The sequence below is a fragment of the Maylandia zebra genome, linkage group LG3 (genome assembly GCF_041146795.1).
Source record: "Maylandia zebra isolate NMK-2024a linkage group LG3, Mzebra_GT3a, whole genome shotgun sequence".
NCBI classification, from domain to species: domain Eukaryota; kingdom Metazoa; phylum Chordata; class Actinopteri; order Cichliformes; family Cichlidae; genus Maylandia; species Maylandia zebra.
In genome coordinates this window covers 25,805,599-25,824,093 of record NC_135169.1, presented here as the reverse complement: position 1 = coordinate 25,824,093, position 18,495 = coordinate 25,805,599, and the positions used below count along the sequence as shown (strand labels likewise).

The 18,495-nt window shown below is 42.6% G+C and overlaps 17 non-coding genes across 17 annotated transcripts; all 17 read left to right on the top strand.

Annotated features, from left to right (window-relative positions):
* The first annotated feature begins 551 nt into the window (after window positions 1-551).
* trnal-uag (transfer RNA leucine (anticodon UAG)) lies at window positions 552-633 on the top strand. Its single transcript has one exon. It is a non-coding gene; the product is annotated as a tRNA-Leu (tRNA).
* Window positions 634-2,467: 1,834 nt separating this feature from the next.
* Window positions 2,468-2,549, top strand: trnal-aag (transfer RNA leucine (anticodon AAG)). The gene has a single exon. It is a non-coding gene; the product is annotated as a tRNA-Leu (tRNA).
* A 473-nt stretch (window positions 2,550-3,022) lies between these two features.
* trnae-uuc (transfer RNA glutamic acid (anticodon UUC)) lies at window positions 3,023-3,094 on the top strand. The gene has a single exon. It is a non-coding gene; the product is annotated as a tRNA-Glu (tRNA).
* A 573-nt stretch (window positions 3,095-3,667) lies between these two features.
* Window positions 3,668-3,749, top strand: trnal-uag (transfer RNA leucine (anticodon UAG)). Its single transcript has one exon. It is a non-coding gene; the product is annotated as a tRNA-Leu (tRNA).
* A 1,823-nt stretch (window positions 3,750-5,572) lies between these two features.
* On the top strand, window positions 5,573-5,654 carry trnal-aag (transfer RNA leucine (anticodon AAG)). Its single transcript has one exon. It is a non-coding gene; the product is annotated as a tRNA-Leu (tRNA).
* Window positions 5,655-6,127: 473 nt separating this feature from the next.
* On the top strand, window positions 6,128-6,199 carry trnae-uuc (transfer RNA glutamic acid (anticodon UUC)). Its single transcript has one exon. It is a non-coding gene; the product is annotated as a tRNA-Glu (tRNA).
* Window positions 6,200-6,772: 573 nt separating this feature from the next.
* trnal-uag (transfer RNA leucine (anticodon UAG)) lies at window positions 6,773-6,854 on the top strand. Its single transcript has one exon. It is a non-coding gene; the product is annotated as a tRNA-Leu (tRNA).
* Window positions 6,855-8,687: 1,833 nt separating this feature from the next.
* Window positions 8,688-8,769, top strand: trnal-aag (transfer RNA leucine (anticodon AAG)). Its single transcript has one exon. It is a non-coding gene; the product is annotated as a tRNA-Leu (tRNA).
* A 473-nt stretch (window positions 8,770-9,242) lies between these two features.
* On the top strand, window positions 9,243-9,314 carry trnae-uuc (transfer RNA glutamic acid (anticodon UUC)). Its single transcript has one exon. It is a non-coding gene; the product is annotated as a tRNA-Glu (tRNA).
* Window positions 9,315-9,887: 573 nt separating this feature from the next.
* On the top strand, window positions 9,888-9,969 carry trnal-uag (transfer RNA leucine (anticodon UAG)). The gene has a single exon. It is a non-coding gene; the product is annotated as a tRNA-Leu (tRNA).
* A 1,834-nt stretch (window positions 9,970-11,803) lies between these two features.
* Window positions 11,804-11,885, top strand: trnal-aag (transfer RNA leucine (anticodon AAG)). Its single transcript has one exon. It is a non-coding gene; the product is annotated as a tRNA-Leu (tRNA).
* A 473-nt stretch (window positions 11,886-12,358) lies between these two features.
* trnae-uuc (transfer RNA glutamic acid (anticodon UUC)) lies at window positions 12,359-12,430 on the top strand. Its single transcript has one exon. It is a non-coding gene; the product is annotated as a tRNA-Glu (tRNA).
* A 573-nt stretch (window positions 12,431-13,003) lies between these two features.
* On the top strand, window positions 13,004-13,085 carry trnal-uag (transfer RNA leucine (anticodon UAG)). The gene has a single exon. It is a non-coding gene; the product is annotated as a tRNA-Leu (tRNA).
* A 1,834-nt stretch (window positions 13,086-14,919) lies between these two features.
* trnal-aag (transfer RNA leucine (anticodon AAG)) lies at window positions 14,920-15,001 on the top strand. The gene has a single exon. It is a non-coding gene; the product is annotated as a tRNA-Leu (tRNA).
* A 473-nt stretch (window positions 15,002-15,474) lies between these two features.
* trnae-uuc (transfer RNA glutamic acid (anticodon UUC)) lies at window positions 15,475-15,546 on the top strand. Its single transcript has one exon. It is a non-coding gene; the product is annotated as a tRNA-Glu (tRNA).
* A 573-nt stretch (window positions 15,547-16,119) lies between these two features.
* Window positions 16,120-16,201, top strand: trnal-uag (transfer RNA leucine (anticodon UAG)). The gene has a single exon. It is a non-coding gene; the product is annotated as a tRNA-Leu (tRNA).
* Window positions 16,202-18,035: 1,834 nt separating this feature from the next.
* On the top strand, window positions 18,036-18,117 carry trnal-aag (transfer RNA leucine (anticodon AAG)). The gene has a single exon. It is a non-coding gene; the product is annotated as a tRNA-Leu (tRNA).
* The last annotated feature ends 378 nt before the right edge of the window (window positions 18,118-18,495 follow it).

Genomic DNA, 18,495 nt, shown 5'->3' with positions numbered 1-18,495 from the left:
CCCACAAGCCAATGTGTTCTTTGTGTTAATCCCACGATGGATTAAATGGGGCAAAGTTGTTGGCTGAAGGCAAACATCAGGTAAGGCTAAGCACATGGCATAACGGTTCAGACCGGGACTGTACAGTCTTCAGTGATGAGGATGTACACAAGCAGGCCTGCAATTATGAGCGGCGAGTCAAGGTGGCTGTTTATGTGAAAATCAAATGAGCTTCTTTGAAACAAGGGTGGGTGCATTAAGGTTACGTCTTTTGCCATCTTACAATGCTGTGATTGCAACCGTTCCTTGACTCTCTGTGAATGGTGATCCTGCCTGTTGATCAGTGCTTATGACAAGTTGCATATCGACAATGATGAAACTAAGCCAAGAGCCCATTGTTAATCAGGGTTGATGAACAGGTTTTAACCAGGACAGTTTTTGTGTCCAAAAAGTATTAAACGTGTTTTTCTACAACAGTAAGAGCATCACTGAATGTTCTGAGCTCCTATTTTGTGCTGCACTTTTTCAAGTTTTACTGTCTAGATTTTTGCGATGAGGTGCTCACTCGCAATGGTAGCATGACCGAGCGGTCTAAGGTGCTGGATTTAGGCTCCAGTCTCTTCGGAGGCGTGGGTTCGAATCCCACTGCTGCCATAGTCTTCAGGATCTTTTCGTGTTTCTTCCATCCCCTACCAATAAATTGTAAGGGCTGCAGTGGAACTCAAATCTGTTACAGAATGTCTGTCAAGTACAATCAAGCAGGAATCTCATCAACAGCAATTCTTCCAAACCAGGGTGATGTTAGGTGTTGTGCAAGTTTTCCATTCAATAAAGCCTCCAGACAAGCGGTCAGTGGTAGCTAACATTCTTTAATAATAACAAGAACAGAAGCCAAGCTTGGTGAAGGAATGCATCATTGCGGGGCAGACGATGGGCAGAGTCCCTAACTGAGTCTAGCATGGCCTTCAGTTACATACCTCTTACAGGAACTAAAGGCAGTACACAGCTGTTTTCACACCTTTGGTACCCCCACCCCCAAAGAAAGTTTCACACTCCCTTGCAACCTCTTACAGTGGAGAAGGAGACAAAAGACTCCTCCCCCCACTCTGGGTCCTTTGTGTGTGAATGCTTCCCTCAAACATCCTGAGATACCATCTGTTACCAGTATGAGTGTGAGAGACATGCTGAAATCCAGTGGCACCAAGGTATTATACAACCACAAAGGGACCATGAGTATGTTAAGCTGTTTTCAGATGTGCGCTGCTATTTAACCCTCCGCACCCCATGACAGCAACGGACAGCCAGGAGTGTTTGTAGGTGAATAACATCAACATTTGACAATAATATTGCTCGGTTATGATAGTGAGGTGAGCTGTTGAGGATATCTGTTGGTAGGTGCTGTTCCTGACAATGTAGCTGCTGTTAGCAGAAACTTCTATAAGCTTTGGAGGTAATGCCACCAGACTTGGTCAATTACCCAGAAAACTCTATTGCAATGTGTGACTATAATAAAACTCGGTGTTGCAATGTGTCATTGAGAATTATTTGGAGGAATTTGGAACATCCTAAAAGGATTCTCAGGAATCTGGAACATTCTAATAGAACTCTCAAAAATCCTAAAATAGCTCTTGTGAATTCGAAACATTCTAAAAGAATTCTCAGGAATACAGGGTTAACTTTTGATACTTCTTTTTAAATACTCTCATTTCTACCTTTCCCTAGCCCATCGTTGTAAATAGGAATATCTTTGTAATAACTTACTTGGTTACCTTGTGGTACAAATGTAACACGAGTGTGTGTTACATGAGACTACGTTCTAGCCCTAGTTCCATTTCAGTTAATATCTGTTGAATACAATTTACAGATGTTCAAGAAATAAAACTCTCAAGTCCAATCCACTTCAAGTCCAACTTCAATAGAAGAATCAGAGCCTTCCAGAGACGGTCTCACGTCTCTCATGGTCAGTGATTTTGACCTTTCACTAATGATGTTGAAGTACAGATAGGCAACAATAGCTTCGGCTTTTGTAAGGCATCAGTGGAGAAGAAGATTAACAGAAGAGTGAGCAGGATATTGTTTGTTTTTATAATAATGCGATTAATACATGAATAAAAGAAATTCTTTTGCAAAAGTCATTTACAATGTGCAGGTGTTTCATATATTTTTATTCACAGTGTCAACACTGACTGGTTAGTGGCTACTCAAGTGTGCTTCAAGTCCACCGCATTGTAAGGTGTTAGATTGTGTGGTCTAAGGATCTGGGTTAAGACTCCAGGCTCCTCACACATATGGGTTGAAATCCTATTGCTGCAATAAGAGTTTAACCAGGGCAGGCAGATGCTATTGTATCCAAAAACATTCAGGCAAGTATTAAACATGTTTTTCTAAAACAGCAAGAGCATCACTGAATGTTCTGGGCTTCTATTTTGTGCTGCACTTTTTCAAGTTTTACTATCTAGATTTTTGCGATGAGGTCCTTACTCGCAATGGTAGCATGACCGAGCGGTCTAAGGTGCTGGATTAAGGCTCCAGTCTCTTCGGAGGCGTGGGTTCGAATCCCACTGCTGCCATAGTGTTCTAGCGGAAAAGTTTTGTTTCTTCCATGCCTTACCAATAAATTGTAAGGGCTGCAGTGGAAATCAAATCTGTTATAGAATGTCTGTCAAGTCCAAACATGCAGGAAACCCATCAGGAGCAATTCTTCCAAACCACATTAGGCACGTGCTGTAAAGTCATTTACAACTTGCATGTTTTTCATGTCTTTTTGTTCATGGTCTCATCACTGACTGGTTAGTGGACTTTCCCACATGCCACTCAAGTGTGCTTCAAGTCCAGTCCACTCCCTTGTAATGTGCTTTTGAGCAGAACCTGCAACTGCTGGAGAATTGATTAAGGTACTGCTATGTTGGTCTCACCAAGGCTGCAGAGTGACAAGAGTATCCTTGATTTCATGACAGTGGAGCAGTCCCATATGGTCTAGCGGCTAGAATGCCTGGTTCTAACCCAGCAGCACGAGCACGACAGTGGCGCATTACCAAACCAATCCCATATGGTCTAGCGGTTAGGATTCCTGGTTTTCACCCAGGCGACCCGGGTTCAACTCCCGGTATGGGAACATGTCTTTAATGTGCCCACAAGCCAATGTGTTCTTTGTGTTAATCCCACGATGGATTAAATGGGGCAAAGTTGTTGGCTGAAGGCAAACATCAGGTAAGGCTAAGCACATGGCATAACGGTTCAGACCGGGACTGTACAGTCTTCAGTGATGAGGATGTACACAAGCAGGCCTGCAATTATGAGCGGCGAGTCAAGGTGGCTGTTTATGTGAAAATCAAATGAGCTTCTTTGAAACAAGGGTGGGTGCATTAAGGTTACGTCTTTTGCCATCTTACAATGCTGTGATTGCAACCGTTCCTTGACTCTCTGTGAATGGTGATCCTGCCTGTTGATCAGTGCTTATGACAAGTTGCATATCGACAATGATGAAACTAAGCCAAGAGCCCATTGTTAATCAGGGTTGATGAACAGGTTTTAACCAGGACAGGCAGATGTTTTTGTGTCCAAAAAGTATTAAACGTGTTTTTCTACAACAGTAAGAGCATCACTGAATGTTCTGAGCTCCTATTTTGTGCTGCACTTTTTCAAGTTTTACTGTCTAGATTTTTGCGATGAGGTGCTCACTCGCAATGGTAGCATGACCGAGCGGTCTAAGGTGCTGGATTTAGGCTCCAGTCTCTTCGGAGGCGTGGGTTCGAATCCCACTGCTGCCATAGTCTTCAGGATCTTTTCGTGTTTCTTCCATCCCCTACCAATAAATTGTAAGGGCTGCAGTGGAACTCAAATCTGTTACAGAATGTCTGTCAAGTACAATCAAGCAGGAATCTCATCAACAGCAATTCTTCCAAACCAGGGTGATGTTAGGTGTTGTGCAAGTTTTCCATTCAATAAAGCCTCCAGACAAGCGGTCAGTGGTAGCTAACATTCTTTAATAATAACAAGAACAGAAGCCAAGCTTGGTGAAGGAATGCATCATTGATGGGCAGAGTCCCTAACTGAGTCTAGCATGGCCTTCAGTTACATACCTCTTACAGGAACTAAAGGCAGTACACAGCTGTTTTCACACCTTTGGTACCCCCACCCCCAAAGAAAGTTTCACACTCCCTTGCAACCTCTTACAGTGGAGAAGGAGACAAAAGACTCCTCCCCCCACTCTGGGTCCTTTGTGTGTGAATGCTTCCCTCAAACATCCTGAGATACCATCTGTTACCAGTATGAGTGTGAGAGACATGCTGAAATCCAGTGGCACCAAGGTATTATACAACCACAAAGGGACCATGAGTATGTTAAGCTGTTTTCAGATGTGCGCTGCTATTTAACCCTCCGCACCCTATGACAGCAACGGACAGCCAGGAGTGTTTGTAGGTGAATAACATCAACATTTGACAATAATATTGCTCGGTTATGATAGTGAGGTGAGCTGTTGAGGATATCTGTTGGTAGGTGCTGTTCCTGACAATGTAGCTGCTGTTAGCAGAAACTTCTATAAGCTTTGGAGGTAATGCCACCAGACTTGGTCAATTACCCAGAAAACTCTATTGCAATGTGTGACTATAATAAAACTCGGTGTTGCAATGTGTCATTGAGAATTATTTGGAGGAATTTGGAACATCCTAAAAGGATTCTCAGGAATCTGGAACATTCTAATAGAACTCTCAAAAATCCTAAAATAGCTCTTGTGAATTCGAAACATTCTAAAAGAATTCTCAGGAATACAGGGTTAACTTTTGATACTTCTTTTTAAATACTCTCATTTCTACCTTTCCCTAGCCCATCGTTGTAAATAGGAATATCTTTGTAATAACTTACTTGGTTACCTTGTGGTACAAATGTAACACGAGTGTGTGTTACATGAGACTACGTTCTAGCCCTAGTTCCATTTCAGTTAATATCTGTTGAATACAATTTACAGATGTTCAAGAAATAAAACTCTCAAGTCCAATCCACTTCAAGTCCAACTTCAATAGAAGAATCAGAGCCTTCCAGAGACGGTCTCACGTCTCTCATGGTCAGTGATTTTGACCTTTCACTAATGATGTTGAAGTACAGATAGGCAACAATAGCTTCGGCTTTTGTAAGGCATCAGTGGAGAAGAAGATTAACAGAAGAGTGAGCAGGATATTGTTTGTTTTTATAATAATGCGATTAATACATGAATAAAAGAAATTCTTTTGCAAAAGTCATTTACAATGTGCAGGTGTTTCATATATTTTTATTCACAGTGTCAACACTGACTGGTTAGTGGCTACTCAAGTGTGCTTCAAGTCCACCGCATTGTAAGGTGTTAGATTGTGTGGTCTAAGGATCTGGGTTAAGACTCCAGGCTCCTCACACATATGGGTTGAAATCCTATTGCTGCAATAAGAGTTTAACCAGGGCAGGCAGATGCTATTGTATCCAAAAACATTCAGGCAAGTATTAAACATGTTTTTCTAAAACAGCAAGAGCGTCACTGAATGTTCTGGGCTTCTATTTTGTGCTGCACTTTTTCAAGTTTTACTATCTAGATTTTTGCGATGAGGTCCTTACTCGCAATGGTAGCATGACCGAGCGGTCTAAGGTGCTGGATTAAGGCTCCAGTCTCTTCGGAGGCGTGGGTTCGAATCCCACTGCTGCCATAGTGTTCTAGCGGAAAAGTTTTGTTTCTTCCATGCCTTACCAATAAATTGTAAGGGCTGCAGTGGAAATCAAATCTGTTATAGAATGTCTGTCAAGTCCAAACATGCAGGAAACCCATCAGGAGCAATTCTTCCAAACCACATTAGGCACGTGCTGTAAAGTCATTTACAACTTGCATGTTTTTCATGTCTTTTTGTTCATGGTCTCATCACTGACTGGTTAGTGGACTTTCCCACATGCCACTCAAGTGTGCTTCAAGTCCAGTCCACTCCCTTGTAATGTGCTTTTGAGCAGAACCTGCAACTGCTGGAGAATTGATTAAGGTACTGCTATGTTGGTCTCACCAAGGCTGCAGAGTGACAAGAGTATCCTTGATTTCATGACAGTGGAGCAGTCCCATATGGTCTAGCGGCTAGAATGCCTGGTTCTAACCCAGCAGCACGAGCACGACAGTGGCGCATTACCAAACCAATCCCATATGGTCTAGCGGTTAGAATTCCTGGTTTTCACCCAGGCGACCCGGGTTCAACTCCCGGTATGGGAACATGTCTTTAATGTGCCCACAAGCCAATGTGTTCTTTGTGTTAATCCCACGATGGATTAAATGGGGCAAAGTTGTTGGCTGAAGGCAAACATCAGGTAAGGCTAAGCACATGGCATAACGGTTCAGACCGGGACTGTACAGTCTTCAGTGATGAGGATGTACACAAGCAGGCCTGCAATTATGAGCGGCGAGTCAAGGTGGCTGTTTATGTGAAAATCAAATGAGCTTCTTTGAAACAAGGGTGGGTGCATTAAGGTTACGTCTTTTGCCATCTTACAATGCTGTGATTGCAACCGTTCCTTGACTCTCTGTGAATGGTGATCCTGCCTGTTGATCAGTGCTTATGACAAGTTGCATATCGACAATGATGAAACTAAGCCAAGAGCCCATTGTTAATCAGGGTTGATGAACAGGTTTTAACCAGGACAGGCAGATGTTTTTGTGTCCAAAAAGTATTAAACGTGTTTTTCTACAACAGTAAGAGCATCACTGAATGTTCTGAGCTCCTATTTTGTGCTGCACTTTTTCAAGTTTTACTGTCTAGATTTTTGCGATGAGGTGCTCACTCGCAATGGTGGCATGACCGAGCGGTCTAAGGTGCTGGGTTTAGGCTCCAGTCTCTTCAGAGGCGTGGGTTCGAATCCCACTGCTGCCATAGTCTTCAGGTTCTTTTCGTGTTTCTTCCATCCCCTACCAATAAATTGTAAGGGCTGCAGTGGAACTCAAATCTGTTACAGAATGTCTGTCAAGTACAATCAAGCAGGAATCTCATCAACAGCAATTCTTCCAAACCAGGGTGATGTTAGGTGTTGTGCAAGTTTTCCATTCAATAAAGCCTCCAGACAAGCGGTCAGTGGTAGCTAACATTCTTTAATAATAACAAGAACAGAAGCCAAGCTTGGTGAAGGAATGCATCATTGCGGGGCAGACGATGGGCAGAGTCCCTAACTGAGTCTAGCATGGCCTTCAGTTACATACCTCTTACAGGAACTAAAGGCAGTACACAGCTGTTTTCACACCTTTGGTACCCCCACCCCCAAAGAAAGTTTCACACTCCCTTGCCACCTCTTACAGTGGAGAAGGAGACAAAAGACTCCTCCCCCCACTCTGGGTCCTTTGTGTGTGAATGCTTCCCTCAAACATCCTGAGATACCATCTGTTACCAGTATGAGTGTGAGAGACATGCTGAAATCCAGTGGCACCAAGGTATTATACAACCACAAAGGGACCATGAGTATGTTAAGCTGTTTTCAGATGTGCGCTGCTATTTAACCCTCCGCACCCCATGACAGCAACGGACAGCCAGGAGTGTTTGTAGGTGAATAACATCAACATTTGACAATAATATTGCTCGGTTATGATAGTGAGGTGAGCTGTTGAGGATATCTGTTGGTAGGTGCTGTTCCTGACAATGTAGCTGCTGTTAGCAGAAACTTCTATAAGCTTTGGAGGTAATGCCACCAGACTTGGTCAATTACCCAGAAAACTCTATTGCAATGTGTGACTATAATAAAACTCGGTGTTGCAATGTGTCATTGAGAATTATTTGGAGGAATTTGGAACATCCTAAAAGGATTCTCAGGAATCTGGAACATTCTAATAGAACTCTCAAAAATCCTAAAATAGCTCTTGTGAATTCGAAACATTCTAAAAGAATTCTCAGGAATACAGGGTTAACTTTTGATACTTCTTTTTAAATACTCTCATTTCTACCTTTCCCTAGCCCATCGTTGTAAATAGGAATATCTTTGTAATAACTTACTTGGTTACCTTGTGGTACAAATGTAACACGAGTGTGTGTTACATGAGACTACGTTCTAGCCCTAGTTCCATTTCAGTTAATATCTGTTGAATACAATTTACAGATGTTCAAGAAATAAAACTCTCAAGTCCAATCCACTTCAAGTCCAACTTCAATAGAAGAATCAGAGCCTTCCAGAGACGGTCTCACGTCTCTCATGGTCAGTGATTTTGACCTTTCACTAATGATGTTGAAGTACAGATAGGCAACAATAGCTTCGGCTTTTGTAAGGCATCAGTGGAGAAGAAGATTAACAGAAGAGTGAGCAGGATATTGTTTGTTTTTATAATAATGCGATTAATACATGAATAAAAGAAATTCTTTTGCAAAAGTCATTTACAATGTGCAGGTGTTTCATATATTTTTATTCACAGTGTCAACACTGACTGGTTAGTGGCTACTCAAGTGTGCTTCAAGTCCACCGCATTGTAAGGTGTTAGATTGTGTGGTCTAAGGATCTGGGTTAAGACTCCAGGCTCCTCACACATATGGGTTGAAATCCTATTGCTGCAATAAGAGTTTAACCAGGGCAGGCAGATGCTATTGTATCCAAAAACATTCAGGCAAGTATTAAACATGTTTTTCTAAAACAGCAAGAGCATCACTGAATGTTCTGGGCTTCTATTTTGTGCTGCACTTTTCAAGTTTTACTATCTAGATTTTTGCGATGAGGTCCTTACTCGCAATGGTAGCATGACCGAGCGGTCTAAGGTGCTGGATTAAGGCTCCAGTCTCTTCGGAGGCGTGGGTTCGAATCCCACTGCTGCCATAGTGTTCTAGCGGAAAAGTTTTGTTTCTTCCATGCCTTACCAATAAATTGTAAGGGCTGCAGTGGAAATCAAATCTGTTATAGAATGTCTGTCAAGTCCAAACATGCAGGAAACCCATCAGGAGCAATTCTTCCAAACCACATTAGGCACGTGCTGTAAAGTCATTTACAACTTGCATGTTTTTCATGTCTTTTTGTTCATGGTCTCATCACTGACTGGTTAGTGGACTTTCCCACATGCCACTCAAGTGTGCTTCAAGTCCAGTCCACTCCCTTGTAATGTGCTTTTGAGCAGAACCTGCAACTGCTGGAGAATTGATTAAGGTACTGCTATGTTGGTCTCACCAAGGCTGCAGAGTGACAAGAGTATCCTTGATTTCATGACAGTGGAGCAGTCCCATATGGTCTAGCGGCTAGAATGCCTGGTTCTAACCCAGCAGCACGAGCACGACAGTGGCGCATTACCAAACCAATCCCATATGGTCTAGCGGTTAGGATTCCTGGTTTTCACCCAGGCGACCCGGGTTCAACTCCCGGTATGGGAACATGTCTTTAATGTGCCCACAAGCCAATGTGTTCTTTGTGTTAATCCCACGATGGATTAAATGGGGCAAAGTTGTTGGCTGAAGGCAAACATCAGGTAAGGCTAAGCACATGGCATAACGGTTCAGACCGGGACTGTACAGTCTTCAGTGATGAGGATGTACACAAGCAGGCCTGCAATTATGAGCGGCGAGTCAAGGTGGCTGTTTATGTGAAAATCAAATGAGCTTCTTTGAAACAAGGGTGGGTGCATTAAGGTTACGTCTTTTGCCATCTTACAATGCTGTGATTGCAACCGTTCCTTGACTCTCTGTGAATGGTGATCCTGCCTGTTGATCAGTGCTTATGACAAGTTGCATATCGACAATGATGAAACTAAGCCAAGAGCCCATTGTTAATCAGGGTTGATGAACAGGTTTTAACCAGGACAGGCAGATGTTTTTGTGTCCAAAAAGTATTAAACGTGTTTTTCTACAACAGTAAGAGCATCACTGAATGTTCTGAGCTCCTATTTTGTGCTGCACTTTTTCAAGTTTTACTGTCTAGATTTTTGCGATGAGGTGCTCACTCGCAATGGTAGCATGACCGAGCGGTCTAAGGTGCTGGATTTAGGCTCCAGTCTCTTCGGAGGCGTGGGTTCGAATCCCACTGCTGCCATAGTTTTCAGGATCTTTTCGTGTTTCTTCCATCCCCTACCAATAAATTGTAAGGGCTGCAGTGGAACTCAAATCTGTTACAGAATGTCTGTCAAGTACAATCAAGCAGGAATCTCATCAACAGCAATTCTTCCAAACCAGGGTGATGTTAGGTGTTGTGCAAGTTTTCCATTCAATAAAGCCTCCAGACAAGCGGTCAGTGGTAGCTAACATTCTTTAATAATAACAAGAACAGAAGCCAAGCTTGGTGAAGGAATGCATCATTGCGGGGCAGACGATGGGCAGAGTCCCTAACTGAGTCTAGCATGGCCTTCAGTTACATACCTCTTACAGGAACTAAAGGCAGTACACAGCTGTTTTCACACCTTTGGTACCCCCACCCCCAAAGAAAGTTTCACACTCCCTTGCAACCTCTTACAGTGGAGAAGGAGACAAAAGACTCCTCCCCCCACTCTGGGTCCTTTGTGTGTGAATGCTTCCCTCAAACATCCTGAGATACCATCTGTTACCAGTATGAGTGTGAGAGACATGCTGAAATCCAGTGGCACCAAGGTATTATACAACCACAAAGGGACCATGAGTATGTTAAGCTGTTTTCAGATGTGCGCTGCTATTTAACCCTCCGCACCCCATGACAGCAACGGACAGCCAGGAGTGTTTGTAGGTGAATAACATCAACATTTGACAATAATATTGCTCGGTTATGATAGTGAGGTGAGCTGTTGAGGATATCTGTTGGTAGGTGCTGTTCCTGACAATGTAGCTGCTGTTAGCAGAAACTTCTATAAGCTTTGGAGGTAATGCCACCAGACTTGGTCAATTACCCAGAAAACTCTATTGCAATGTGTGACTATAATAAAACTCGGTGTTGCAATGTGTCATTGAGAATTATTTGGAGGAATTTGGAACATCCTAAAAGGATTCTCAGGAATCTGGAACATTCTAATAGAACTCTCAAAAATCCTAAAATAGCTCTTGTGAATTCGAAACATTCTAAAAGAATTCTCAGGAATACAGGGTTAACTTTTGATACTTCTTTTTAAATACTCTCATTTCTACCTTTCCCTAGCCCATCGTTGTAAATAGGAATATCTTTGTAATAACTTACTTGGTTACCTTGTGGTACAAATGTAACACGAGTGTGTGTTACATGAGACTACGTTCTAGCCCTAGTTCCATTTCAGTTAATATCTGTTGAATACAATTTACAGATGTTCAAGAAATAAAACTCTCAAGTCCAATCCACTTCAAGTCCAACTTCAATAGAAGAATCAGAGCCTTCCAGAGACGGTCTCACGTCTCTCATGGTCAGTGATTTTGACCTTTCACTAATGATGTTGAAGTACAGATAGGCAACAATAGCTTCGGCTTTTGTAAGGCATCAGTGGAGAAGAAGATTAACAGAAGAGTGAGCAGGATATTGTTTGTTTTTATAATAATGCGATTAATACATGAATAAAAGAAATTCTTTTGCAAAAGTCATTTACAATGTGCAGGTGTTTCATATATTTTTATTCACAGTGTCAACACTGACTGGTTAGTGGCTACTCAAGTGTGCTTCAAGTCCACCGCATTGTAAGGTGTTAGATTGTGTGGTCTAAGGATCTGGGTTAAGACTCCAGGCTCCTCACACATATGGGTTGAAATCCTATTGCTGCAATAAGAGTTTAACCAGGGCAGGCAGATGCTATTGTATCCAAAAACATTCAGGCAAGTATTAAACATGTTTTTCTAAAACAGCAAGAGCATCACTGAATGTTCTGGGCTTCTATTTTGTGCTGCACTTTTTCAAGTTTTACTATCTAGATTTTTGCGATGAGGTCCTTACTCGCAATGGTAGCATGACCGAGCGGTCTAAGGTGCTGGATTAAGGCTCCAGTCTCTTCGGAGGCGTGGGTTCGAATCCCACTGCTGCCATAGTGTTCTAGCGGAAAAGTTTTGTTTCTTCCATGCCTTACCAATAAATTGTAAGGGCTGCAGTGGAAATCAAATCTGTTATAGAATGTCTGTCAAGTCCAAACATGCAGGAAACCCATCAGGAGCAATTCTTCCAAACCACATTAGGCACGTGCTGTAAAGTCATTTACAACTTGCATGTTTTTCATGTCTTTTTGTTCATGGTCTCATCACTGACTGGTTAGTGGACTTTCCCACATGCCACTCAAGTGTGCTTCAAGTCCAGTCCACTCCCTTGTAATGTGCTTTTGAGCAGAACCTGCAACTGCTGGAGAATTGATTAAGGTACTGCTATGTTGGTCTCACCAAGGCTGCAGAGTGACAAGAGTATCCTTGATTTCATGACAGTGGAGCAGTCCCATATGGTCTAGCGGCTAGAATGCCTGGTTCTAACCCAGCAGCACGAGCACGACAGTGGCGCATTACCAAACCAATCCCATATGGTCTAGCGGTTAGAATTCCTGGTTTTCACCCAGGCGACCCGGGTTCAACTCCCGGTATGGGAACATGTCTTTAATGTGCCCACAAGCCAATGTGTTCTTTGTGTTAATCCCACGATGGATTAAATGGGGCAAAGTTGTTGGCTGAAGGCAAACATCAGGTAAGGCTAAGCACATGGCATAACGGTTCAGACCGGGACTGTACAGTCTTCAGTGATGAGGATGTACACAAGCAGGCCTGCAATTATGAGCGGCGAGTCAAGGTGGCTGTTTATGTGAAAATCAAATGAGCTTCTTTGAAACAAGGGTGGGTGCATTAAGGTTACGTCTTTTGCCATCTTACAATGCTGTGATTGCAACCGTTCCTTGACTCTCTGTGAATGGTGATCCTGCCTGTTGATCAGTGCTTATGACAAGTTGCATATCGACAATGATGAAACTAAGCCAAGAGCCCATTGTTAATCAGGGTTGATGAACAGGTTTTAACCAGGACAGGCAGATGTTTTTGTGTCCAAAAAGTATTAAACGTGTTTTTCTACAACAGTAAGAGCATCACTGAATGTTCTGAGCTCCTATTTTGTGCTGCACTTTTTCAAGTTTTACTGTCTAGATTTTTGCGATGAGGTGCTCACTCGCAATGGTAGCATGACCGAGCGGTCTAAGGTGCTGGATTTAGGCTCCAGTCTCTTCGGAGGCGTGGGTTCGAATCCCACTGCTGCCATAGTCTCCTGGATCTTTTCGTGTTTCTTCCATCCCCTACCAATAAATTGTAAGGGCTGCAGTGGAACTCAAATCTGTTACAGAATGTCTGTCAAGTACAATCAAGCAGGAATCTCATCAACAGCAATTCTTCCAAACCAGGGTGATGTTAGGTGTTGTGCAAGTTTTCCATTCAATAAAGCCTCCAGACAAGCGGTCAGTGGTAGCTAACATTCTTTAATAATAACAAGAACAGAAGCCAAGCTTGGTGAAGGAATGCATCATTGCGGGGCAGACGATGGGCAGAGTCCCTAACTGAGTCTAGCATGGCCTTCAGTTACATACCTCTTACAGGAACTAAAGGCAGTACACAGCTGTTTTCACACCTTTGGTACCCCCACCCCCAAAGAAAGTTTCACACTCCCTTGCAACCTCTTACAGTGGAGAAGGAGACAAAAGACTCCTCCCCCCACTCTGGGTCCTTTGTGTGTGAATGCTTCCCTCAAACATCCTGAGATACCATCTGTTACCAGTATGAGTGTGAGAGACATGCTGAAATCCAGTGGCACCAAGGTATTATACAACCACAAAGGGACCATGAGTATGTTAAGCTGTTTTCAGATGTGCGCTGCTATTTAACCCTCCGCACCCCATGACAGCAACGGACAGCCAGGAGTGTTTGTAGGTGAATAACATCAACATTTGACAATAATATTGCTCGGTTATGATAGTGAGGTGAGCTGTTGAGGATATCTGTTGGTAGGTGCTGTTCCTGACAATGTAGCTGCTGTTAGCAGAAACTTCTATAAGCTTTGGAGGTAATGCCACCAGACTTGGTCAATTACCCAGAAAACTCTATTGCAATGTGTGACTATAATAAAACTCGGTGTTGCAATGTGTCATTGAGAATTATTTGGAGGAATTTGGAACATCCTAAAAGGATTCTCAGGAATCTGGAACATTCTAATAGAACTCTCAAAAATCCTAAAATAGCTCTTGTGAATTCGAAACATTCTAAAAGAATTCTCAGGAATACAGGGTTAACTTTTGATACTTCTTTTTAAATACTCTCATTTCTACCTTTCCCTAGCCCATCGTTGTAAATAGGAATATCTTTGTAATAACTTACTTGGTTACCTTGTGGTACAAATGTAACACGAGTGTGTGTTACATGAGACTACGTTCTAGCCCTAGTTCCATTTCAGTTAATATCTGTTGAATACAATTTACAGATGTTCAAGAAATAAAACTCTCAAGTCCAATCCACTTCAAGTCCAACTTCAATAGAAGAATCAGAGCCTTCCAGAGACGGTCTCACGTCTCTCATGGTCAGTGATTTTGACCTTTCACTAATGATGTTGAAGTACAGATAGGCAACAATAGCTTCGGCTTTTGTAAGGCATCAGTGGAGAAGAAGATTAACAGAAGAGTGAGCAGGATATTGTTTGTTTTTATAATAATGCGATTAATACATGAATAAAAGAAATTCTTTTGCAAAAGTCATTTACAATGTGCAGGTGTTTCATATATTTTTATTCACAGTGTCAACACTGACTGGTTAGTGGCTACTCAAGTGTGCTTCAAGTCCACCGCATTGTAAGGTGTTAGATTGTGTGGTCTAAGGATCTGGGTTAAGACTCCAGGCTCCTCACACATATGGGTTGAAATCCTATTGCTGCAATAAGAGTTTAACCAGGGCAGGCAGATGCTATTGTATCCAAAAACATTCAGGCAAGTATTAAACATGTTTTTCTAAAACAGCAAGAGCATCACTGAATGTTCTGGGCTTCTATTTTGTGCTGCACTTTTTCAAGTTTTACTATCTAGATTTTTGCGATGAGGTCCTTACTCGCAATGGTAGCATGACCGAGCGGTCTAAGGTGCTGGATTAAGGCTCCAGTCTCTTCGGAGGCGTGGGTTCGAATCCCACTGCTGCCATAGTGTTCTAGCGGAAAAGTTTTGTTTCTTCCATGCCTTACCAATAAATTGTAAGGGCTGCAGTGGAAATCAAATCTGTTATAGAATGTCTGTCAAGTCCAAACATGCAGGAAACCCATCAGGAGCAATTCTTCCAAACCACATTAGGCACGTGCTGTAAAGTCATTTACAACTTGCATGTTTTTCATGTCTTTTTGTTCATGGTCTCATCACTGACTGGTTAGTGGACTTTCCCACATGCCACTCAAGTGTGCTTCAAGTCCAGTCCACTCCCTTGTAATGTGCTTTTGAGCAGAACCTGCAACTGCTGGAGAATTGATTAAGGTACTGCTATGTTGGTCTCACCAAGGCTGCAGAGTGACAAGAGTATCCTTGATTTCATGACAGTGGAGCAGTCCCATATGGTCTAGCGGCTAGAATGCCTGGTTCTAACCCAGCAGCACGAGCACGACAGTGGCGCATTACCAAACCAATCCCATATGGTCTAGCGGTTAGGATTCCTGGTTTTCACCCAGGCGACCCGGGTTCAACTCCCGGTATGGGAACATGTCTTTAATGTGCCCACAAGCCAATGTGTTCTTTGTGTTAATCCCACGATGGATTAAATGGGGCAAAGTTGTTGGCTGAAGGCAAACATCAGGTAAGGCTAAGCACATGGCATAACGGTTCAGACCGGGACTGTACAGTCTTCAGTGATGAGGATGTACACAAGCAGGCCTGCAATTATGAGCGGCGAGTCAAGGTGGCTGTTTATGTGAAAATCAAATGAGCTTCTTTGAAACAAGGGTGGGTGCATTAAGGTTACGTCTTTTGCCATCTTACAATGCTGTGATTGCAACCGTTCCTTGACTCTCTGTGAATGGTGATCCTGCCTGTTGATCAGTGCTTATGACAAGTTGCATATCGACAATGATGAAACTAAGCCAAGAGCCCATTGTTAATCAGGGTTGATGAACAGGTTTTAACCAGGACAGGCAGATGTTTTTGTGTCCAAAAAGTATTAAACGTGTTTTTCTACAACAGTAAGAGCATCACTGAATGTTCTGAGCTCCTATTTTGTGCTGCACTTTTTCAAGTTTTACTGTCTAGATTTTTGCGATGAGGTGCTCACTCGCAATGGTAGCATGACCGAGCGGTCTAAGGTGCTGGATTTAGGCTCCAGTCTCTTCGGAGGCGTGGGTTCGAATCCCACTGCTGCCATAGTTTTCAGGATCTTTTCGTGTTTCTTCCATCCCCTACCAATAAATTGTAAGGGCTGCAGTGGAACTCAAATCTGTTACAGAATGTCTGTCAAGTACAATCAAGCAGGAATCTCATCAACAGCAATTCTTCCAAACCAGGGTGATGTTAGGTGTTGTGCAAGTTTTCCATTCAATAAAGCCTCCAGACAAGCGGTCAGTGGTAGCTAACATTCTTTAATAATAACAAGAACAGAAGCCAAGCTTGGTGAAGGAATGCATCATTGCGGGGCAGACGATGGGCAGAGTCCCTAACTGAGTCTAGCATGGCCTTCAGTTACATACCTCTTACAGGAACTAAAGGCAGTACACAGCTGTTTTCACACCTTTGGTACCCCCACCCCCAAAGAAAGTTTCACACTCCCTTGCAACCTCTTACAGTGGAGAAGGAGACAAAAGACTCCTCCCCCCACTCTGGGTCCTTTGTGTGTGAATGCTTCCCTCAAACATCCTGAGATACCATCTGTTACCAGTATGAGTGTGAGAGACATGCTGAAATCCAGTGGCACCAAGGTATTATACAACCACAAAGGGACCATGAGTATGTTAAGCTGTTTTCAGATGTGCGCTGCTATTTAACCCTCCGCACCCCATGACAGCAACGGACAGCCAGGAGTGTTTGTAGGTGAATAACATCAACATTTGACAATAATATTGCTCGGTTATGATAGTGAGGTGAGCTGTTGAGGATATCTGTTGGTAGGTGCTGTTCCTGACAATGTAGCTGCTGTTAGCAGAAACTTCTATAAGCTTTGGAGGTAATGCCACCAGACTTGGTCAATTACCCAGAAAACTCTATTGCAATGTGTGACTATAATAAAACTCGGTGTTGCAATGTGTCATTGAGAATTATTTGGAGGAATTTGGAACATCCTAAAAGGATTCTCAGGAATCTGGAACATTCTAATAGAACTCTCAAAAATCCTAAAATAGCTCTTGTGAATTCGAAACATTCTAAAAGAATTCTCAGGAATACAGGGTTAACTTTTGATACTTCTTTTTAAATACTCTCATTTCTACCTTTCCCTAGCCCATCGTTGTAAATAGGAATATCTTTGTAATAACTTACTTGGTTACCTTGTGGTACAAATGTAACACGAGTGTGTGTTACATGAGACTACGTTCTAGCCCTAGTTCCATTTCAGTTAATATCTGTTGAATACAATTTACAGATGTTCAAGAAATAAAACTCTCAAGTCCAATCCACTTCAAGTCCAACTTCAATAGAAGAATCAGAGCCTTCCAGAGACGGTCTCACGTCTCTCATGGTCAGTGATTTTGACCTTTCACTAATGATGTTGAAGTACAGATAGGCAACAATAGCTTCGGCTTTTGTAAGGCATCAGTGGAGAAGAAGATTAACAGAAGAGTGAGCAGGATATTGTTTGTTTTTATAATAATGCGATTAATACATGAATAAAAGAAATTCTTTTGCAAAAGTCATTTACAATGTGCAGGTGTTTCATATATTTTTATTCACAGTGTCAACACTGACTGGTTAGTGGCTACTCAAGTGTGCTTCAAGTCCACCGCATTGTAAGGTGTTAGATTGTGTGGTCTAAGGATCTGGGTTAAGACTCCAGGCTCCTCACACATATGGGTTGAAATCCTATTGCTGCAATAAGAGTTTAACCAGGGCAGGCAGATGCTATTGTATCCAAAAACATTCAGGCAAGTATTAAACATGTTTTTCTAAAACAGCAAGAGCATCACTGAATGTTCTGGGCTTCTATTTTGTGCTGCACTTTTTCAAGTTTTACTATCTAGATTTTTGCGATGAGGTCCTTACTCGCAATGGTAGCATGACCGAGCGGTCTAAGGTGCTGGATTAAGGCTCCAGTCTCTTCGGAGGCGTGGGTTCGAATCCCACTGCTGCCATAGTGTTCTAGCGGAAAAGTTTTGTTTCTTCCATGCCTTACCAATAAATTGTAAGGGCTGCAGTGGAAATCAAATCTGTTATAGAATGTCTGTCAAGTCCAAACATGCAGGAAACCCATCAGGAGCAATTCTTCCAAACCACATTAGGCACGTGCTGTAAAGTCATTTACAACTTGCATGTTTTTCATGTCTTTTTGTTCATGGTCTCATCACTGACTGGTTAGTGGACTTTCCCACATGCCACTCAAGTGTGCTTCAAGTCCAGTCCACTCCCTTGTAATGTGCTTTTGAGCAGAACCTGCAACTGCTGGAGAATTGATTAAGGTACTGCTATGTTGGTCTCACCAAGGCTGCAGAGTGACAAGAGTATCCTTGATT